Raw genomic sequence first — 19,553 nt, 5'->3', positions numbered from 1 at the left:
TATTTTTAAAGTACAAAATGTCTTTGAATACAAACCTCTTAAAACACACCATAAAAAGTATCGAAGTATTTTGTTTTAGAATTCTCTCCTTTCTGACTCATCTAGTTTTTGTTTCTCAGGTATAAGTATATATGGATATATATGCATATATACACATAAGCATATATATTACATGATTTAAAGGCAAACAAAAAAGTAGCACCGTTTCTGCTTAAATATGAAACTTTACTGGGAAGTTGCATCAAATACAAGTCTTGTCCTAGAGAAGTCTTAAAAATAAAAATTAGAATTAAATAAAAGAGGGAAAACATAACAAACAAAAACGTCATGGTTCGTTTTGAATGCTGTCAGTCACCCATGGGTAAATGAAACTTCAGAAGTTGTTGATGGGGATCCGTAGTTGCTAAACGCTCCTAAAGACTCCCACCTAAGTCCCGCAGGAGCCCGCGCTGAAACTGGCAAACGCCCTAAGGTGCAAAAAGGCGATCCCTAAGGGAAGAGCAACAAAATACCATATTCGAGAAGATGTATTTCACTCCAACAATAACGTTGATCCCAGAGTGCTGAGCCAAAGCGGGTACGGGAGAAAGAAAACTGTTAAGTATGGGCTCTTAATGTGAAACCCAACCTGTTGGATCTCTTTAGGTATCAGATTTTGGAAGTGTCTGTAATGACAGCCAGGAAAGCAAATTAATGGCCAAGGGCCCACTGGGTTTGAACACGAGACTCCAGTTACCTTTTCACAGATCAAGTACACAACACACACGCACACGGGGGTGCTCCACGTGGAACTGCGCAGAAACCAAAACACACAGGTTCCTGGAACTAGTGGCCACCTAGGTTGTCCCTGCGCCGGGATGCGCACCTTCCTCGCGGCTCTCTAGTTCATAAGGATTCCTGAATGGCTCCAGTGCTGTGGGCAGCCAGGGAGGAAAAGTCCACACAGATCCCACCCAAATAACTACCCCGGTTAGCCTCCCGGGAAGTTGAAAGATGGGTGCTTGTGAACCCCAACCAAGGGAGAAGGTGAAAAAAAAAATCAAACAGTACTCCCTAAGTTTCGCTACCGCTCAGCCGGTCAAAAACTCCCTAATTTTTCTCAGAGTAGTTCTGAATCTTGAATGCAAAGAAAAGGAAAAAAAAAGTAAGTGCTAATAGAAAAATAAAATGAAAAGTTTGGGTTGCTACGCGGTGAGAACTGAAACAGGCTCACACGGTCAGCCTCCGAGTCTCTTTTCACAAGGCTCCCGTGACCTCCCCAGACCCAAGCGGCTCAGGGAGAAACCTGCTCTCCTCAACACGGTCCTCTGGTTTGGAGAAGTTAGAATCGCTCCATGATATTCACGCCTGGAGCCAATGAAAGCGACTCCTGCGACAAGGCGCCTCTAATTTCACAGACCCTGGCACACTACAGGAGACATTTGTCCACGCCACATAAAAACTATTAACTTGCTATCGCTGCCGTTCAGACGGCGACCGGTACCTGGAGATTAGAGCTCGGCCCCGGAGTACACGCGCGCCCGGCTTCACGCACACCCAGGCGCCCTTGGCCCTCCAGGGGACACTGGGGTAGCACCCTTGCTCGGTGTAGCCGGTCATCACAAAATATTAAATGTCACAGGGTGGGAGTGGGGAGAGGTTTCTGCAGGCGCCTGGGAGAAATGGGGGCGGGGTGCAGTCAGGTATGGTCTGCACCCTGCACCCTGGACGCTGCGAGGACCATCCGGGTCCCGGGCCCGCTGCGCAGCCGCCCAGCGGCAGAGAAAAGTGGTTATTGGGGACCTAAGGATCATTGAGGGTCCTCCTGGGCAGAAGGCACCTCTGAGGTGTTAGCGGCTCTGGCCGTGGGAGACCGGTTTTAGGTCACCCCGGGAGAACCCTACGGCTCACACGCTCTCCCGACGCGCGTCTTCCATCCCCAAATCTCCACACGCATTACAAAGTCGCTCGCACTTTCCAGGGGACAGTTTGGGGACCCTCTAAATCTTGAACCCCTTTGGCTCCAGAAACCGGGTTATTTGAAAAGTGGGTACTCACCTCTGGCGGCCTGGACCGCTTTGGACTCCTGAAGTTCAATTGTCTGTCCCAGCCCGTAATCCGCGGGTGCGATCTGGGTAATTACTCTCGTTCCTTCCAGTGTCGAAGTTTTCCCTTCGCGTTGTGTCTCTGGTGAAAACAGGACATCCCTTTCGGCCACCCCCAACAAATAGCTTACACAAGTGGGGGAGAAACAGGGCGGGGTGGGGGAGCCGGCTGCGAGGGGGGAGGAGGAAAGGAGAGGAGCCAAAAGTCCCGGCAGCCGAGCGGTGGGGAAGGCAGAAGAAAAGAGAAAGCGCGCGCGCCGGGCGTCCCTCCGCAGGTCCCCGCAGCCTGGTCCCCTCTCTAGGGCAGCTGCGGCCTGGCGCCGTCCGGCTGGAAGTTTTGCGCGCAAGCCGGGAGCCGCCGGAGCGTGCGCCGCGCCGCGGGCCGCCTCTCTCTTGAGCGCGGAGCTGGAGCCTAGAGGCGGGGGCACGTCGCCGCCGGCGACTTTTGGGTAGGGTGGCCGCTGGGGGCCTCGCGGCAGGCAGCCGGAAGGGCAGAGGACCGTGGCGGGCTAAGAAGCCTTTCCTTTTTATTCGATCTCGGGAAAGTGCCTGTTGTCATCGTTTTTATGCGGTCTCGCGTGGGGACCGCCGAGGCTCCCGGGCCTTGCGCGTCTCTGGTGGCGCCGCGGTAATCTCCGCGCCCTCTGCGCCGCCCCACCCCGCCCCCACCCTGCCTGGCGCAGGCCGCTACGGCCTCAGGACTGAAGGGACTACTGTCCCGCCACTGCGCTCCCCAATCCCCACCTGCTTCTTCTAGGCTGCAGTCTTCTGATTTAGCTATAGCTCCCTGGCTACCCAGTCCCCGGTGCGCAGTCGGACTCCTTGCAACTTACCCCAACAGAGGAGGCAAAAGGGACTCTCTGCCTAACTGCAACGAAGCACCAACCTACACCAACCCCGGGAGCTTTCTCTGGGCTGAGGAAATAGCTTTTTCGGTGGAGATGTGGGCGATCAAGGAGTTAGTAGTGAGCAGATAGGCAGCCCTGGGAAGTGCCTGGGCCCCTTCCAGGGCTGGGTACAGCAGCTATAGGCATCCTTTCCAAGCTCTCAAAGGTCAGACAGCAAGGATTTGACTTCCAAAGCCAGTAAGAGGAGTGAGTTGCTCCAGGCACGCTGCTGAAATGACATTTGGAGCCTATCCTTTCTGCAAATGTCTTATGTGCCTACACAGAACTTCATCTTACATAGCTGCATCTAACTATCACACTCTTGGATCAAAGCAAGAAAATCCCCAAGGATCGCCCCCATATGATAACATCTTTTCCTAAAACCCATTGTCCATTTCAGCATCATCTGTCCTCTGACTTTGACAGTGTGTATTGACACATTCTGAAGTTATTATCACTCGTTGTACTGGCCACTTAGGGCTCAGGTGTGTTCGTTTAATTAATTTTCCCATAAATTATTAAGCTTGTATAAAACATAACCAGAGCCCAAAGAAATAGAAAAAACTCCCCCACAGACAAGCCAAGTGGTCTCTAGCAACAAAGCTCAAAATTCAAGAATTAGCCCCTACTCTGCCTTAGATGAGGCCTCAGAGATGAGAAATCAGTCCCCTTTGGAGACATGTAGTTTGAATACTGTTGTCAACTAAATTATACTGCGAACTTTTTTCCCAAACAGGTTTCATCCTCCACTTGAGCTTGGTTGTGTGTTTCTAACAGGAGCCTTGTCAGAGTTCAAAAGGAAAATTCATCCTGAATGTCTTTTTCACTGAGTGGGGCATTGTCCACGATGACTAAGAGGAGATGGGAAAGATGCAGCTTTCAGTTCAAGCTGATAAATGTACTTCTTTCCCTCTTCTTGCTTATTGGCTGTTTCTCCCACAGATCTGTTTCCCAAAGCTGGAGCACTGCCAGACAGACTCCCCCCCCCCCCTTCTGCTTAGCTGGGTAGGAAGGTTTCTGGTGGTGGCATGGATGCCTGGGAAGCACTAGCCAGAGTCTAGTCCTGGTTCCAAGAGAAGCACCAGTCACTGTACATTCACGGGACAATAGCATCCGGAAAACTTCATTTATTTTATTGTCTCCAATGAATAGCTCACAGCAGTTTGTTGCTGATTTTTGGGGGGACTTGATTTCACATGACAAAGGTGAATCTATACTGTTGGCCTCTGATGCTTTCAGTAACTGTGGTTGTGAGAAAAGCAGTCATTCTTTTTAGCACAGCGTGGATGTGGCAGCCCAAGAGAAAAGTCATAACAGTGAGTCCATCCATGTTAGAATCCTCCAGGAATACAGATGAGTCAGAACTAAAGTGGGTGCTCTATTTAGCAAGCTCCACAGAAGTCACAAAGGCCCCATTTCTTTTTGATACAAAACTTTCTGTGTTGGTTTTATCTCTTTAAAAGATGGGAAGGTTCATAATTAAAATCTGATGGTTTAGAAAATCACTGAAAAGAATTAAAAAGGCTCTGTTGCTTTCATCTAAAAGAATCTTTTCAGCACACTGACCTTGCAGTCAAGGTTACTTTGGTTGCTCATAATTTTTTATATATTTCCTAAGAATGTATTTATATATTTATATACTCAGTTGTTCCTCTGAAACCTCAGAATTATTTGAAAATATTAATAATTCAATTTCCTATTTGACTTTTTAATAATAGTACTTAACTACTCATATATTGCATAGATATAGTCAAAATGTCTGTGTTCAGTCTGCATTTGAGAGAGACTGAACAGGAGTCAGGTTTGCCTAGGCAAACAATGTCCATGCTGTTTGTTCAAACAAAGTCTTTTCCAGCCATTGTCAAACAACTTTTATAATTATGGACATATCACCTAGAATGTGGTAGTGGGTCTGTATTTAAGCACAATATGGTTGTAGGTATATGTTTATTACTTTAAATCTACTTTCATTAAAAAGAGTTTATTTGAAAAGGAAATCTTGTATTGTTACCGTAAACAGAAATCAAAGAATAGAAGACAACCTATAAGTGAGTTCATATTGTGGAAATAGTGGTTTTCCCCACACCATCTACAAATATCTCCTTGTTTTAATAAACAACGGTTTAAAGCATTGTATTCCAGCTGCTCCCAATCCCATCTTTCCCAAACTATAGTTTTTCTGTTTTTTGTTTATTTGTTTGTTTTTAAAGCATTCTCTTTCTACAACTGGAGAGAAATATTGAAGGAGGTCTAGTTAATTTCAGGATTTCTTTCTTTTTTAATTTTCAAATTTAATTTGTTTATTGTCCATGTGGGCGGGAGGGGGAGCAAGTGTGTCGAGGCACGTATATAGGAAGGAAAGGAGAACCTGCTGGAGTCAGTTCTCTTGTCCAGGCTGTCAGACCCAGGGATTGAACTCAGGTCTTTAGGCTTAGCAGTGAGTACATCTGCCTGCTGGGTCTGCTCCCCAGCCTTACAAGTTAATTTAGATATTTATCCCTAGTCCTTTATTGAGCTTTTTCCTGAAAGTATATTTGCGGTCTCTAAAGCTGAAGGTTTTTTTTTTTTTTAAATTGGAATCTTTCAGGGGTTTTATTGCTATTTTTCTTGGGGAAAAATATAATTTATAAATTCATCATTAAAAAGAAAGGCTCTCCTAAAAATTGACTTGTCGTGTTTTCCTTACTTCCCCTTTCTCTCTTCATCTGAGGCCTGGTAGCGCCATGACAGCAATGCTGACTCTCCCAGCTTGTCAGACCAACCAAGTTCTAGAAGGAAGAAGGAAGGCTGGAAGAACAGAAGATGGGAGACACCCAAAGAACCTGAAAAAAAAAATAGGGAACTCCAAAAGTCAGACACCTGCTGCTGAATTTAGGAAGATTTCCAAAAACACTAGCAGGTTCTCCACAGCATTAGAACATCCATAAATGTTCAGAAAAAAGATACTGGGAGAGTGGGCTAGAAAAAACAGTAGGAACATAATATTCACTTATAAAGCTGTTCCTGCGCTCTGTGCCTCTGGGGTTGGACACAGCCACAGTTAGCATTTGGTGTTTATTTTTCAGTTGTGTATGGCATTCTTTGGCATGCAGTTTTGTATAAGTCAAATTAGACAAACAAAACACTCTCGGAGCACAAAATCCCAAACACAATTTTTATCTTAATTTCCTTGGAAAGAAACCTTAAGGGGAAAATAATACCATCATTTTAGTAAGACCAGATTTGTAGGCTCAAAAGTAAAATAACACACCACCATCCCACCACTGCTCCCCAAAAGAAAAGAAAACAGAGGGTTGGATATTTGGAGAAATAATTCCGCAGCAAACCTCCTGAGCACCCTGGTAGCCTACCTTTGAACTCCAGCTGGAAGCACACCCAGGGCTTGAAAACTACAGTCACTCAATTGTTTCTCCTTAGCTCCTAAGCCAAATCCTTTGAGCTTTGTAAGAATGAAGTTTTAAAGGCCAGCCTCGATAGGAACAAGGTCTACCACTGTCTACCAATGAGATACTTGGAGAGCAAACGAGGAGAAACGGGACTCTGAAGTTCCACGCTGCTGACTGTCTAAAAATCAACGAATAAACACCGCATAATTTTGTGCAGACTGATCAGACTTTCAGGTTTCTACTAGTTCGTTACACTGAAGAAATGAAGTGAGCGGGGCCACGCTTTCCTGGGCTTTCTTGAAACCATCTCCTTCCTGGCAGCATCAAAAGTAAAGGAATTTCTAGAAGAGAGAACTTCACTATATTTCCTTTTCAATTCTCTTTTGAATTCTTCTCACAAGTTAAATCCTTTTGGTATCACACTGTGCAACCCTGCTCTAGCTTCCATGTTTACAACAAGCCTTCAGATGTTTATAAACAGACAGCATACCCACTTTAGTCATCTGTTAGCCACGTTAAACAAATGGCAGGCTTTTACTATCTTATTCCAGTTCAGCCTTCTCAAACCCTTAACCGTTTCCATGGATTCTATCTGCCCTATTTCCAAATTCATAGATGGTCCTTCTTTTTGGAGGTATCTCAAGATTGTATCCTAGGTATGACCTTGTTAGTCACGTTGAATGAGTTCTTCTTTTCTTCTGTGGTACTGTCTTTGGGTATCTTTATTCGCCCATGGATTTATGCTCCTTTTAACATGTAACACATACAGAATTTTTTCTCTGTTTGTACATCACACAGTGTTTTTCTTGGCACATCATAGCAACCCTCATTTCTCTACTCTTTCAAGGACATATGTGCAAAGGCGAACAGTCAAAAAGTCAAAATATGAACAATGGTACTTTGCTATCCTTTTGATTTCTTTAGTTCATAATCACCTGCATTTCAAAGTAAAAGAAAGTTCTAATTAAATTCCTCCTCCTCCTCCTCCTCCTCCTCCTCCTCCTCCTCCTCCTCCTCCTCCTCCTTCTTCTCCTTTTCCTCCTTCTTCTCCTTCTTCTTCTTGAGACAGGGTCTTATGTAGACCAGACTGGCTTTAGATTTCTGAACCTGCCTTCCCTTTCCACATGTTAAGATTCAAAATACGCACCATTGTACCTTGCTACTATCTGTTCTATACGACTCTTTTTTAAAAAAATCTTTTCTTTATCTGCTCATACATAGTATCCTATGATTGCACCTAAAAGGCTCTAAGTATACAATCCAACATTAGCTAGTGGAAGAGGAATTCTATTGCGGGATATTTGTACACTGTAAAGAGTTATTGCTGTGATTGGTTTAATAAAAAGCTGAATGGCCAATAGCTAGATAGTAGAGGTTAGGCAGTATTTCTGAGTAGAGAAAGGAACTCTGGGAAGAAGAGAGGTGGGGAGTTGCCAGTGAGACACGGAACAAGTCAGATGTACAGAATGAAGGAGAGGTAAAAAGCTGTGTGTCAGAATGTAGATTAATATAAGTCGATTAATTTAAGTTATAAGAACTAAGTGTGAACAAGTCTAAGCATTCAAAATTAATAGTAAGTCTCTGTGTCATTATTGGGGCGCTGGAAGCCCCAAGAAAAAAGACCTACCACATTTGGTTCCCAGCTGCAAACTTGATTTTAACAATATTGAAAACAGTGCATCAATGACTCCAGTATCCACATATCAAGTATCCAAAAAAATCAAGGTTTGGAGAACTGTTAATTTTGACTGTGTCATAATAAGGAGTGCTTTAAAAATGAAACTTTTATGATACAATACCATTAAAAATTGTAACAAAAGTTTTATAATGTGACTTCTACTTTATTTAATGGCAAAAACCATAGAAACAATTTTTTGTTCAAAGTTTTTTAATTTTAAATATACATTTTCAGCACTTTCCTCAACACACTTTTAAATGACTACCTGTTCTCCTTAAACTTTTTTTCCATCACAACCTTCTTCAAAGGAGGTGAGTGGCGTGGAGGAAAGAAGAGAGGAGAGAGAAAGAAAGAGAAGGAAGGAATAGAAGAGGTCAAGACAGAGGGGTAGAAAGGCAGCAAAGGAAGAAAGGGAAAATAATAAAACTAAGCCTCTTGTATATCTAATTTTTATTTCACCTTCACACTGGAAATGGGCCCCTTGGTCTGTTAGGATCATCAACAATGGCCTGTCCACTTGTTTGTCTTTATCACCTTTGATGATCAATCTCTCAAGAGATGTAAGATTTTCATTTCTGAAAATGTAGTTTGGTTCTCCGCTCCACTACAAATCTCCTGTAGGCTCCAAAGGCCTCTTAAAGCTGACCCCACTGTCCTTCCCAACCCTGACAACTGCTCAGAGCTCATGCAGCAAACTAGAACCTTGATCTTTTATCCCATTTCTCCCTCTTGCACAAGGCCTTGTATCCAGTAGCTACTTCTTAAATATTGTCCAGTTTATAGCCAGATTACAGTAGGAGAACAAAGAATACAGAATCTCAAAAAGCCTCATCTTGGGTATGTAATTGGTTTGGGGTCTGCCAGCTATAATACAGTCCTCTGGGTAATTTGAAATGGCCTCTAAGTCCAAATAACTTCTCTCTTTTTTTTTGTTCCACTTGAAAAAAGAAACAGATAAACCAACTGCTCTGCACTATCAGAAATAAAGTGTTCTGCACATGTCTTAGAAGCCAGAACATGTGTTGAGCAATTCTACCTCCATGAGGTAACTTTGGAAGAAACCTAGACATTCTCTGAAACGATGCCTAGATTGGAAAATAAAGTATGGTGGAGACAACCTCCTGACATGAGAAATCATGCATCTACAGGACAGGGAGGGTGACAACAGTTAGATAAAGGCTGGCGTGGATAGCTCAGGTTGGCTACCTCTTGTAGCTTGCCTACCCTGGTAGTGTGTCACATAACAGCACTGGAAACACTTCATTAGTAGATGGAGCTTGGTGAACTGACAACTGCAAAGTCCCTATTAGCATGTTTGTAGATACAGTTGGCCCTACTTGGTGTAGGAGGTTCTTCTTTCTATGTGTTGCTTGTATTGGTTAATTAGTAAAGAAACTGCCTCGGCTTGATAGGGGAGAACGTAGGTAGGCAGAGAAGACAGAACTGGATTCTGGGAGGAAGAAAGCAGAGTCAGAGAAGCCATGGATCCTCTGTCTGGGTCAGATGCTGGTTTGAATCTTTCCCGGTAAGCCATTGCCATGTGATGATATACAGGTTAATAGAAATGGGTTGAATCAAGATGTGAGAGTTAGCCAATAAAAAACTAGAATTAATGGGCCGAGAAGTGATTTAATTAATACAATTGCTTTGTGGTTATTTCAGGTGTAAGTTGACTGGGTGGCCAGGACAAAGAAGCAGGCCCCCACCCTGTAACACCTACTTACCCATTCTGAAATGAGAAGCAAATACCAAGTTGCTGCATTTCAAGGTACAATAAGATTCTATATAGGAAAAATAAATGGTGGCCTCTGAAGCGCTATGTTCTTTACTGGGGTGAAGCCTGGGGAGGTTTATGCTATTGCCTCTCAGTTCCTCCTCTTCTGAAAATGTGAATGGGTATGGCATTCTTTTCATGGACTCCAAAATCAGCAAAGTCTAAATAATAAGAGTAGGTCTTATGTCTCCATGGCGGGGGAGGGGGGTCAATGAAGCTATTTTAGTCATAAAAATTATTATTAATAAGTGAATAATTCAGATAAATTACCCATTGACATTCAATAAATAACATTTCCTCAACTTTAAAAAGTAAAATAAAAATAGTCATAACTTGTATGACAAAAGCCACATAAACACTGATCCAAAAGAAGTCAAGGTCCTGGTAGCCTTGCTAGTTACATCCTAAGTTTTGGGATATCAAATTTTCAAAATCCTCTTCTATTGACAATTCTTATTGTTGGTCCTCCTAGTCAAAGACTGTTCTTTGGTGGGAGGTCCTATTGGTGGCAGGCATCTGTGTGAAATTTTTCCCTGGTTCTTCTCTGGAGTGTCTGCTTCGGCCTCATGCATCTCCACCTTTCTGGCCAGTCTCTCTGGATCCCTTCCGTGAACCTCTGAGGACTCTTGTACTGTATTATCCCACCACTCTGACTTTAAATGAGGATGTTACAGAAAGGAACCAGGCACAGACAGGTCTGGGACTTCAGAAACTCCCATCATAAAGTAGAGAACAGGCTGCTCAATGTTAGCTATAACTGGAGGACGTGACAAACTTGACATGAGTTTAAAGCAGGGAGGGCTGACCTAACTGAGTGAATGAAGCTGACAACATTGGGCCTTGCTCTTAGGTCATGAAGGGTTTCAATGACTAGGACAGGATAAGGATAGAAATGGATGCCTTTTCCTTCCTTCCTTCCTTCCTTCCTTCCTTCCTTCCTTCCTTCCTTCCTTCCTTCCTTCCTTCCTTCCTTCTTTCCTTTGTTTCTTCTTTCCTTCCTTTTTTCCTCCCTCTCTCGCTCTCTATCTCCTCCTCTCCCTCCCTCCCTTTCTCCTTTTCTTTCCTACCCCCAAGATCACACATTCCTCTCCCCACTTATGGCTATAAGTTGTTGAACTCTGTGCCTTCCCAGCCATGCCTAGGTAGAAATGCTGGACCTTTCAATCCAAACAGATGCCCAAGTTTTCAGTTTTCTTTTCTCTAATAAACATCGCTTTATCCCTTTCTTTGCGTTTTATTTTAATGATAACTCCATCTCTGTCTCATGTACTCTTGCAAACAATTTGAATATCCACACAATTGGTTCTTCCCAACTTTCCTATCAGATTGCTTACTTTGACATCCAGCTTTGTTTATGCCACACCTTGACTGGTGGAAGGGGAAAGCTTTTGTTCATATTCCAGAGCCTCCACTCCCTAGCACTCCTTTCCCTACATTTCTACCACTGTCTCCTTCTCTTTTGCCATCCATGGGTGATCTTTGTTCTTTCTTATAAATGTTTTCCACAGATCTATGTGCAGCAGGTAATTATACATTGCAATCCAACTTGTATGATGGTGAATGCCAGGACTTGGAGAGCAAGTGGGAAATCCATAAAATGTGTTAATAAAATGATCATGACTCTTTAATTAGTGTCCTAAGTTCATACTATTCTGATACTTTTCATATTGCCTGTGCATATTTGAAATATATTTGCATATGAATTAGAGAGGGCCACCAAAAAGAGATGGAAGACTGGAGGAAGACAACAGAAGCCAAAAGTGGAGGCTAGAGGAGAGGGGGGAGGCGAAGGCAACATAAAGGAGAAGGGAAAGTATGAAAGGAGGAGAGGGGAGAGGAGAGAAAGGGAAGGAAAAGAATGAGTGGGGAGGAGAGAGAAACCTCATAGTAAGAATATTCTGGATGAATACTGGAATGAATTACTATATATACTTTATATGATGAGTGTACTGAATTACACAGTGTATGTTTTGTGGACTAGTCTTAACATCATTAGAGTTATGAGCAACTCATTTTTGAAGGCACTGAAAATCAGATAACAGCTCAAGCTTCTTATTGTGACTTACTGATAAGGCATCTATGTTGGAAGGATGCACATTGGGCATCTACTTCCCAAATGGCATGTATACAATTTTGTGATGCTCCCCTGCCCTTATCTCTACTCCACTAAGACCCTTTCTTCTCCCACTCTATTTTATCTAGTTAAGTGTCCCCCTATGTAAACTTTCCATAAATAAATAGGTTTTCAAAGTATTCATACTGTTTTGAATGATTATGTAACAAAAATTAGGGCAAAGTTCTTCCAAGTAAATTTAGGACAATGATTGTAAGAACATTGTCTAATAGCTTAACATAGATCATTAATTTTTATAAAGTAATTCCTTCTGCTCCTTCTATAGCTTGTCTATTTTATATTTGTCAGAAATATTCAAAAGGGCTCTGGGTAACGGATTTCTTTTCTTCACTGAATAATAGTATATAGCATACTTATAAACCTGCAAAGAGCTTTGGTTATAATTATACTCAAACTTTTCCTTTTCAAGATACAAAAATTCAGTTTCCAAGGGATGAGTGCTCATGTATTGTAGAGGAAATGGAAGCAGGTTACAGGTCTCTCAATTCATTGATGTGTGAATCCCCTCTGTGTGCTGTCATTATCATTAATGAATAAAGAAACTGCCTTGGCCTGTTGATAGGGCAGAACTTAGGTAGGCAGGGAAGACAGAACTGAATTTTTGGAGGAAGAAGGCAGAGTTGGAGAGACACCATGGAGCCACCAGAGTCAGACATGATGAATCTTTGCCAGTAAGACCACTGCCATGCGGTGCTATACAGATTAATAGAAATAGGTTAAATTAAGATGTAAGAGTTTGCCAATATGAAGGTAGAGCTAATGGGCCAAGCAGTGATTTAATAATACAATTTCCGTGTGATTATTTTGGTTCTGGGTGGCTGGGACAAACAAATAGCTCCTCCCTCCCACAGGGTGTGAAGTTACTAAGGTATAATATGCATAGTGCTTGGGTGTAGCAGGAGACCACTTGTTTGTTCCCAGCTGTCCAGCTCCAAAATAACCACACAGAAACTGTATTGATTAAATCACTTCTTGGTCCATTAGCTCTAGCTTCTTATTGGATAACTCTTACATCTTAATTTAACCCATTTCTATTAATCTGTGTATTGCTACGTGGCTGTGGCTTAACAGCAAGGTTTGGCCTCTGCCTCTGATAGGGCTACATAGCTTTTCACTGACTCTGCCTTCTTTCTCCCATCATTCAGTTTCGTTTTCCATGCCTGCCTATATTCTGCCCTGTGTATGCCTAAAAACAGTTTCTTTATTAACCAATGGTATTCACAGCATACAGAGAGGACTGCCACATCACTTGGGAATGACAAATCTTCAACAGGAAAACTCAAAAAAAAATTTTTTTTTAAAAAAAGAAGTGTAACTAATTAGAAGTAATGTATTAAACTAGTCAAGATTTTCCAACACCAGAAAGAAATACACTGGGCTGAAAAAATGCCTGTAATCCCAGTACCCCTGAGGTAGAGACAAGAAAATAAGATGTTCATCCTCAGCTATATATAGAACCTGAGGCTACACTCTGTTTCAATAATAAATATGTAAATATTCAGTATACGTAATACACTTCTTTGTCAGAGTAGATAGCTTTTCTCAAATCAGTGTCACGGAATTTTGAAATATAAGGCCTGCAAATCACTGAAGTGGGAATGAAGAATGTTGCCAGAATGGTACCTATGCTCTGACTTTAACTTTAGGGAGCAGCTACAACAGAGAATATTGTACTTATATTTGTAGTATCAGACAAAATATTGGCTGTCTTTTCATCATAAAAATCCATAGCCTATGACATATAACTTTTAAAGCAGTCACTTTTATGCTCAAATGGAAGCTACTGCTAAATAAACCACCTAATGGAAAGCTAATTTGCAGCAACTCCATGTTCTGTGTTAGTCTTCAGATAAATTTGTAAAGTTATAAATAGTTCTCTGCTCCTAAATAACAAACATCACAGTTCATCCAGGCTTCCACTCATCACAAATAAAACTCATAACAATTAATTCATTTAATTCAATCTGAAGGTTATGTGTCAATGAGAGTTGGATTTTGAAACGGATAAAAACTTCCTTTTTATTTCATTTCAACCTAAAACTGTGGGGTTTGCTTTTGTTTTTATTGTACAATTGCAATTCATTGTTTTAATCATACTATATCTTTCTACAGAAATTGGAACATCCTAAGTTTTGTGGATACAGCTTCCCTTGGAAGATAGCTTTTGTAAAACAAGTCAGCTGAGGCTCCCACTCTGTCTCAACAGCTTTTTAAAATTTTAAATGTTATTAGTTCTTTAAGAATTGCATAAAGTTTATTTTGGTATGTTCACCCCTCCCCCTTCTCCTCCCACATTCCACTCCCTTCTCCATCTACCTAATGTTGTATCTCTTTCTTTTCTTTTCCATCAAGACCACTTAGTGATGCCCAAACCTTTTTGGATGTGTGGCCTTCCATCAGAATGTGGTCACCTTGCCAGGGCAACACTGAGAAAACTGATTCTCCTGCTCTCCGCAGATAATAACAGCTAATAGCCGTTAAGGGTGGGATTCTGTGATCAACTCTTCTCCATGCTTGGTGGGATTCGGTCTGGCTTGTGCTTGCCTAAGTCTTGTGCATGTTGTCACAACTATGTGAGTTCATAGACACGGTTGCCCTGCAGCGTCCAGAGAACAGTTCCCTTGGAGCCATTCACCAACTTTGGCTCTTACATTCTGTATGTCCTCTCTCCCATAGAGATCTCTAAGGCTTGAGAGGAGAGGGTGCAGTGTGGAGGTTCTGTGTACAGGTGGAGATGATCCTGAAGTCTTCTTTTCTGTATCTTGACCAGTTGTGGGTCTAGTGTTCGTTGCCATCTACATCAAAAAGAAACCACTCTCGTGAGATTTGAGAGATACATTAATTGATAAGTATAATGGTAAGTCAGTAAAAGTCAGACTAATTCTATGTCCATTTGGCCCAATAATTATAGTTTTTCCTCTGCTAGGGGCCTATGACCAGTTCATCCATGAGTTCCTTACCTGATAGCAGTGCCAGGTATGAGCTTCATCTTGTGGAGTGGGACTTAAATCCAATCAGGATGTAGTTAGTTATTACTACAATGTTTGTAGCACTATTGTACCAGGCATCACTGAGCAAGTCTTTAGCAGTGCAATCATTATTGTAGACCACAAAATCCAAGCTCAGTAAGATTGATGGCTACTTGTCTCCTCCAGTAGTATGCAGAGCCCCTCCAGCACTATGAAAGTGATGAAGCTTCCAGGACAGTATCAACTTAATTTCTCCATATTCTATGACTGACATACATAACATCTTTGGCAATAGGGTGTTACCATCAAGTTCTGGGGTATCATCAAAATTAATGCTGTTTAAAGATCTGTGGGGTCATAGTGACCAATAACTCCAAAAGAAGTAACCCATACCTGGCACTGAACTTTTGATTTGTTGGTTTCTGGTATCAAAAAGGGGCATTGTTGCCTCATTAAAGGGTAATTCCAGTTTCATTATTTATATACATGGAGGGAGCATCTATAGTATTGTTTTCATATGACTTTTTAAAAAGTCTTTAATGTTATTTATCCCTTCCCATGTTCCTATCTCTATTCTTCCCTTTCTTCCTCTACCCCAATTTAATCCTACTTGCTCATAAAATGTATTCTTACACCATAGAAATAGCTTTCCATAGTTGTCCTTGGTCTAGATAGGTAAGCAGATATATCAATTCACAGTTAAATCCTTCTTCCTAATATGTCTATGAACATAATTTAGTGACATTTTTGATCAAACACGAAAGACAACATATTACCTCTTCATTCATATATATATGCGCAACTAAGATCTCTTAAATCCTGAGTACTTAATCTGGTAATAATCCTTATTTCTATAAAGTAATTTTTCAAAGGAAAACTAGTAAATAATGAACATATGAGAAAATCATACCTTTTTTTAAATCTTGTTGGTAGTTGTTTTGTTTTTTGAAAAAATTCTTTCAACAAGTCCCTCCTGGTCTGAAACTTGCTATGGAGACTTAGTACGGACATAGAAGCTGTAATCTCATTGCAAAGTGAACTGTAATTTTGAACAAGGACAGAACAACCATTGCTCACATTAACAATGCATTTCTAAACATATGAAGACTATAATATGAATAACATAATATATAAATAGTATATGATAAACTTATGAAGAATGTGAAATATGAATATTTCATGATAGTCTCACTAACATTTGGACAAGAAATGTAGTTACAATGTTAGAGAGATAGTTCAGTCAATGGAAGTGTTTGTCTTGCGATTACAAGAACCTGAGTTGAATCTCCTAAAACCATGCCCCACGAACAGAACTTGATTGGCTGAACTCCCCTATCACACACACACAGAGAAAATCCCAGTGTGGAGATAGGCCCTTGTGATGTAAGTGGTCAAGAAGCAGAGACAGGCAGGAATGGGGCCTGAATGCTGGGAATCATTTTCAAGCCAGGCTACTTGTTGGTGAGTAGCCACCAACAATGTATGTATGTCCTGGCCAATGAGAGACATAGCTGCAAATGAAGGTAGATGGTGGCTAAGGAATGAGAGCCAAGGTTGTCCTTTGATCTCCAAAGGCACGTATATACCCCACCCTACTGCTGCAACATGCATACACACACATAAACCCATACATACACACACACGTGCACACACCTGCACATAAATGCACGTGCATAACACACATGTATACACACATACACACATGTGCTTGCAGTTTAGAAGTCACCATCGAGTGACATAAAGATATGAAAAAAAGAGGAAAAAAATAACCAAAAACACGCATTTAAATGTACCATAATGTGTAGAGGACCGCAACCACATTCGCCATTCCAAGATGGCGCTGACATCCGGTTCCACCGCCCAGTGAACAGGATAACGCTCATGTGTTGGTAAATTTCCAACGCTGTAGTCCCTGCCTCTCCTGAGGCGTCATCTGGGATGATGGGCAGCTGACCAATCTGAGAGTGACACGTCTGAGGCGGGGACTGTTTCCTATATAAGGGCTGGGTTCGCCTCGCTCTGGGTCTCCGCCATGTTGGCTTATGCTCTCGCTCTCAAGATGTATTAAAAAGCTGTTCTGCAGAAGGATCCTACGTGCCCTGAGTCGTTCTTGCTGGCGAGACAGTAGCGCGGGACAATAATGAAATTTAACGTTTTTCATGCTAATTTAAAAATCAAAATAGGAAACCCAGATTAAATAAATGAATGAATGAAACAAGTCATCACCCCAAAGTATTATCTGTACTTTTTGTTATTGAAATTCACTTCCATAGAGCCTTGCATGCACCAGCCTTAAGCATTTTTCTGGACATTTACTTGCCATTTTACAAAATGAATTAACTTGCTATCTAAAGGGTTAGTGGTAAAACGACTCTCCCTCTGTATTATCTTCAATAAGATTACATATGTCTCCTCTGTGTGGTACACTGACACTAAACTGAAAAAATGCTACTTCTACGATCCTGTTTTCTAGTATTTGGACTATTCTGTTTTCCAAGTGAATGCCAGTAAACATCATCCTCTAAAGGAGATCTTCAATCTTATTATTCAGAATATAGGGGATGATAGAGAAATAATTTAGCATTCAAAGCAAATGGGAAATAAAAACAAAGGCACAATATGAATATTTTCCTATAAAAGAGTGTTTTAACATTTAACAATCTTACCAGTCATTTTGTATAAAATACATACTTTATTTTTTGCTTATATAAGCAAAACTGGATTCATCACTACACTGCAGACTTCGAGTTATTGTCTAAAAAATTTTTGAGGAATTCAAAATTATGTTGGAAATCTTCCAGACTTTCAGTACCTCCACTATTAGTAATGAGAGATAACACTGTATGCTCCATCATTGCACAGAGTTTGCTAATAAGTTCCAGCAAAGCTAAGTAAATTCTGTTTCATCCTGATAATTCATCTTACATGTGCCCATCAAGAGAAAGAAGAATTGGGGAAATGCTCCATCATCTATCAAAAGAGAGACTGGAAGAAGGGAGAGCTAGAAAAAGAAGTTGTTTGTGCTGAGTTTGTTAGTCATACCTAAGGATGCCCATGCTACATTCTTTGCAAGGAATCCTTTGCCAAAGTCAGTGACTCATAGCCATTTGAACAAACTCAGGACCTCTTACGTAACAGATACCCAACAAATGTTTGTTATATATAAAAAAAGCTTAATCCAAATTCAAACTTAGAGTTTGATACTAATTATAGTTTTATATGCTTCTTTGAAATCACTTTTCCTGGGTTTTGTGACCATCCTGGCTGGGTCTGTTTTGAAAGTTCTACATCACAAAATAAGGACATTGTTCTGGGGCTGGTAATGTGACTTGATTGGTAGGACTAAGGAAAAAGCCCTAGGTTTGAATCCCCCACTCTACCCCAGGACTACATAAGTCAGTGGTACAGGAGAATAAGGAGTTCAAGGTCATCTTTGGTTACATAGTGAACTCAAGGTCAGCCTTACAGAAAGCCAAAACAAGAAACCTGCTGTCTAAATCTCAATCTAAATGATGGTGTAGCCTCAAGGAGGAAAACGTTTTCTCTCTCTCTCTCTGCCTTTCTCTATATATGTGCATAAAGCAAACTTTAAGGATTCTGCACTCACAAATTTCTCAAGTTTTCGGTTACTTCAATGTTAGTTGGATAATAATCTTTATTGATGATACACTGGTATTAAGGACAGAAGCTAGGATGGTTATGAAATACATGCAAATTTTTAAAAATTGATTGCGTTTTCAATTTTGTACCAGAATAAACCTTTGTGAATGTGCTGATTTGTCAAAAGGTGATATTTTTGCTCAAAAATTATTCTTCTGGACCTAAATGAATACTATAAGATTAATCTCCCTTAGGGTCCTCATTGTCGTCTAAGTTCTCTGAGATTGTGCTTTGTGGGCTGGTTTTCTTTGTTTTATGTTTAAAAACCAGTTATGAGTGAGTACATGTGGTAATTGTCTTTCTGTGTCTGGGTTACCTCACTCAATAGATCTAATCTACATGTGAAGTAGAACAAGATAAGCTCTCCTGAGTAAATTAGGAGCATGGAAACTTTGAGGGAGTATTGAAGGGGAGGGGAGAGGCAGGTAGGGGAGCAGAAAATGTAGAGCTCAATAAAAATCAATAAAAAGGATTAATCTCCCTGGCACACTTCCAGTAGCAATAAATAGTAGGAGTCTCTTAGTCGCTTCCATAGGTGCTAGGTTTAGTCCTCAGAATACTGTCATCTCTTAACTTCAGTTGTTGGTTTCAGATGTCAGTCACCATGAAGAACCCAGCTAGATACTGAGGGATGTCACTTGGAAATAAGCCTTTTGGATGACTTTGAAGACAATTGGACCGAACGTGCAAATTTTACAGTTAGTGGTAAATTTCTCTTTATTATATATTTCAGCAAAGTATCACTTAAACCAGTTACATGACAGACTCTAGGAAAGGGAAACTCAGAGAAAAATGCTATTCAGTGACAAAGCGTTAATCAAGTAAACCAAGGAAACATTTCCCCAAACCCATGATTTCCACGCTGTGGCTTTTTCTGGTTGGGATGCAGCTCACTTTACCTCCTTCCACTTTGTTTCAAAGTGTAGTTCGCCTTGAAATCGTCCTTCTGGGGGCTAGAGAGATAGCTCAGTGGTTAAGAGC

General features: G+C 41.2%; 1 protein-coding gene across 5 annotated transcripts in view; it reads right to left on the bottom strand.

Annotated features, from left to right (window-relative positions):
• Eya4 (EYA transcriptional coactivator and phosphatase 4) overlaps window positions 1-2,677 on the bottom strand; it is a 253,869-nt gene extending 251,192 nt beyond the window's left edge. For 2 of the 5 annotated variants that reach the window (XM_048425350.3, XM_085689250.2), the window contains exon 1: window positions 2,038-2,676. The gene's annotated coding sequence lies outside the window, so the exon portion shown is untranslated. Of the gene's footprint in view, window positions 1-2,037 lie in introns of all 5 variants that reach the window. The other 3 variants (XM_085689272.2, XM_048425351.3, XM_048425348.3) reach the window with 3 other exon arrangements.
• Window positions 2,678-19,553: the final 16,876 nt, after the last annotated feature.

This window comes from Myodes glareolus, chromosome 1 (assembly GCF_982192425.1).
Source record: "Myodes glareolus chromosome 1, mMyoGla1.1, whole genome shotgun sequence".
Classification (NCBI taxonomy): domain Eukaryota; kingdom Metazoa; phylum Chordata; class Mammalia; order Rodentia; family Cricetidae; genus Myodes; species Myodes glareolus.
Note: the sequence above shows the minus strand (reverse complement) of the source record. Positions and strands in the feature narration are given on the sequence as shown.